At 41.0% G+C, this 3,689-nt stretch overlaps 1 long non-coding RNA gene across 1 annotated transcript; it reads right to left on the bottom strand.

The window, feature by feature from the left end:
• Nucleotides 1–1,647: 1,647 nt before the first annotated feature.
• Nucleotides 1,648–2,147, bottom strand: LOC117951059. Its single transcript, XR_004658044.1, has 3 exons — nucleotides 2,010–2,147; nucleotides 1,788–1,852; nucleotides 1,648–1,713 (listed from the first exon to the last, which is right to left on the bottom strand). It is a non-coding gene; the product is annotated as an uncharacterized LOC117951059 (long non-coding RNA).
• Between the last annotated feature and the right edge of the window lie 1,542 nt (nucleotides 2,148–3,689).

The following is a 3,689-nucleotide window of genomic DNA, read 5'->3' as shown; positions in this document are numbered from 1 at the left end:
GTTGGACTTTATTGTAAAGAGGAGGGGGGTCAGTTGTTTATCAAGAAATGTTATGCATTTACAACAGAGGGTAAAAGGTGTAAAAATATAAAAACACATAACTAGAAAGGCACTCAGAGATTGCAGACCTCGGCCAAGGCCATACCCTGTCTTGCAAATTTCACAAAAGTGAAAATTATTTTGTGATTCGCATCCGCTCCAAAAGTTAACGGTTTCTTTTTTGTCCCATTCTACATCCTTCCACCAAGTTTCATGAAAATCAGGCCAGTAGTTTTTCCGTAATCCTGCTGACAGACCAATCGAATTGAAAAAGGAACATCCTTGGCGTCCACCACACCGTAACTGTCTCACCCCAATGTCTAGTTAGTGGGAGATTATTATGTTTTAACTTTCTAGAATAATACACAGTAGGTTCATCTGCATTTTAGAAGATAAATCACATGTAAACTCAAATATAATTGGGAGTTGAGAAAATCTATTCTGGTGCACTCAAATGTCTATGGGGAAAACTTTCTGCCAACAAAGCTCCAGAACAGCTACTAAATTGACCTTGTGTGTGTTTTGTTTGCACCGTGAAGTAGCACTTTTATTTTATTGCATGTACTTATGACAAAGTCAATTCAGATTCTGATTTTTGTTTTGAGATTGGTTTCTCCACTGCTATTTCCACGGTTGAGAATGAGCTTTGAAGTTTAAGTATGTGTTACATGAGGATTTTTCCATCGTGTTTGAGTGTAACTCCAAACATACACTTTATTAAAACCAGTAATTTAACCAGACAAGAGAAAGTTCACACGCTCACACCTGTGAGCTGCCCAGTATACGTCCACAGTCTAACAATGTTGTTACTTAACAGTCGGGACTTCAGTGACTTTGTGCAGCAGCAATTTGACGGTTACTGGGAGGGAAGCATAGCACAGTGTTGCTTCCCTACGCAGCTTTCGTAGGTCAGTCAGTCTGGGGATTTCGAACGCCAGCCTCCAAGTCACGAGCCTCAACCTCCTCTGCAGGCTGCTCCTACAGTCTTTTCAGACAACCAATGAAATAGCTAAAACGCCTGACGAGTCCTTTCCTGGGCACCCACAAATGCTTTAAACAGATAATTCTATTCATCAGACTCTAAGCTATTTTGTACACAAGTGCCAGAATGAACCGGAAGCAGAGGCTGCTATACCAAGTTTTATTTATATTACATCAGAACAAAACAAAAAGAAAAAATTCAGGACTAGACTACACAAACTAGTGCATAGTCTACCAGAGAAACTGGTAGAGTTGAGTATCAGAAGAAATTTTAACCAAACCAATGGGAAAAAAAAAAAATACAAACCATATGCTCAAACCAAATTAAATCTAATCTCACTAAGCACTACATTTAACTGCACACAGCACACTAAATTGCCCCAAACTTACACAAAAAAATCAATGGAAAACGGTTACTCTACCCTTCAGTTACCCCCTTTAATACAGCCAGAACCAAGATATGGCTCATTCAGTGACCTAGTGGGAGCACAATAAATCTAACATAAATTGGAAAAACAATGGTTGGCTCTCCTAATTACATCTATTTAAAACAAAAGAAAACACACATCAGGATGCAGAATCAAAACTTTAAAAGACACATGCCACAAAACATGACTAGTGTGACAAACAAACCTAGCTTGACTTGGAAGCACATTCCCCTCCCCCAATTGAAAACAGGCAGGTGACTGGAATCTATATTTTCAAATCTTCATGTTCAATTCATATTAAAAAACGAAATTCTTGTTTTAAAACCAACTTAAGCCTACCTGTGCTTTAGCTGATGTGCTTAAACAATCACTCCAAGCTTTGCACCCTCACCACCAAGAAGATTCTAATAACAGGTTTAACAAGGTTAACAATTATTTAACTTATCTTTAATAAAATGAGTTAAAACACAATTCATGGTTTAAGTTTTAGACATGCATTAACATTGGACTTTAAAACATGTTTTTAAAAAATGAAACCTATTTAAAAAAAATAAAGCCTACCCAATCAAGCACCAAACAAAGGCTAGCCTCAGCTGCTCTCTCAGGTGTGTCTGACTGCAGAAAGAAAGATCCAGGTGAGCGTCCCTCCCCTATTTATAGGCTCTGCTCCTTTGCCTGGGTCCTAGTGCTAGACTTCCTCTCGCCCTCCCTATCACATCTTCCCTCCACTTTAAAAGTCACTCTCCAGGTGACAAGAAATAGCTAAAATTGTTTTGTATTTTAAACCCATGGTCTAAACACTACATACACTGATTGACTAACGCCTTGGGGACTGTTACCGTCACTTCTGTCATTTTCAGCAGGTCTGTAGACGGACTGTGGCAGATTAAAGGGGTTTTTATGGCGGCCTGCTGTTCCATGGGGACTCCTCACAAGAATAGCGGGGCTACTGGAAGACTCCTTATACGAGGGATCTTCTTAGCTGTCTCGCTGGGGCCTGGGTTGTATTGTAACTTGGGGATCTTCAAGTAGCAAGTAATGAGAAGTGGCTGACAATTCCGAGCTTCCAGAGTCTGGGGGCTGGATTGTAATCATTACGACACTGCCCATTTCACTTTCATCTTCAGTGATAGAGATAATTTTCCTCTCCTTAGGGCAAACTGTACGATTCAGATGGAGGGTCAGGGATGTCAACAGCAGCAGTAGTAGGCAAATCTTTAAGCTCTGTCGTATTGATATTTGTTGGATCTTGTACACCCTTCCTTTGCCATCCAGACAGTGCAAAACCTCAGATTGTATGGTCTCAGTGATCCTGAATTTTGTTGCGTCTGAGTGGATGGTTCCTTCTTAAAACAAGCGTTCCTGGTACGAGTACCTCTGTTGCATTTGGAATCAGTTGCCTATTCCTATGTTCAGCTGCCAGTCTTAGTTGTTTGTTGTATGTTTGAACACAGTCTTCAGCCTTTTTTGATGCTACTACCCAGTCCTGGGTGGTGCCTGGGGCCAAGTTGTTGTCTGCAGCACCCAGCAAAATATCAGGCAGCTTAGCTTTTTGTCCAAACATTAGCTCATATGGGCAATAGCTGGTGGAAGCATGTTCTGTTGTAATGTACTGTATGCAAACAGAATTTGAGGTACTGCAGATACTGCGGTCACTTTTTCTTTCAGGTGTGAGGCTACAGAGCAGGTCATGCAAGGTGCGATTGAATCTCTTACACTGCCCATTGCCCTCAGGGTGGTATGGTGTAGTAAGGCTCTTATCAATGCCGTGTATCTTACTCAACTGTTATAATAGCTTCCCTTCAAAATTTCTGGTCCAAAGTTGGGTATGCTTGGTTAAACTTAGAGAAAACATCTGTGATGACAAGGACATTCTCTCGGCCATCCCCAGCTTTCTCTTGAACAGTGAAATCAATGGCCAAAATTTCTAGTGGTTGGGACGGCATGATTTAACCAGGGAATGTTCTGACTTGAAGCTGATTGGCAGCGATTACAATTTTGGCAGTATTTCTCAATACAATTGTCACATGTTGGGCCGAAAGCACCTCACCCTTAAGACATTCAGGGAGAAGGAGTTGAAAGACTTGTTCCACTGTGTTTGGTAGTCTGATAAGGCGATACAAAACCCCATCTCTCAGACAAACCCTGTCCCATTGTTGGACCAGTTTGCAGACACATTGTGGTCCTTTAATTGGTTCTTGTTTTGATGGGTGCTTTTCTACCAACAACTACTCAAAGTGC

Source organism: Etheostoma cragini, chromosome 1 (assembly GCF_013103735.1).
Source record: "Etheostoma cragini isolate CJK2018 chromosome 1, CSU_Ecrag_1.0, whole genome shotgun sequence".
In the NCBI taxonomy this organism is placed as follows: domain Eukaryota; kingdom Metazoa; phylum Chordata; class Actinopteri; order Perciformes; family Percidae; genus Etheostoma; species Etheostoma cragini.
The sequence above is the reverse complement of the archived record's forward strand: the minus strand, read 5'-3'. Positions and strand labels throughout refer to the sequence as shown.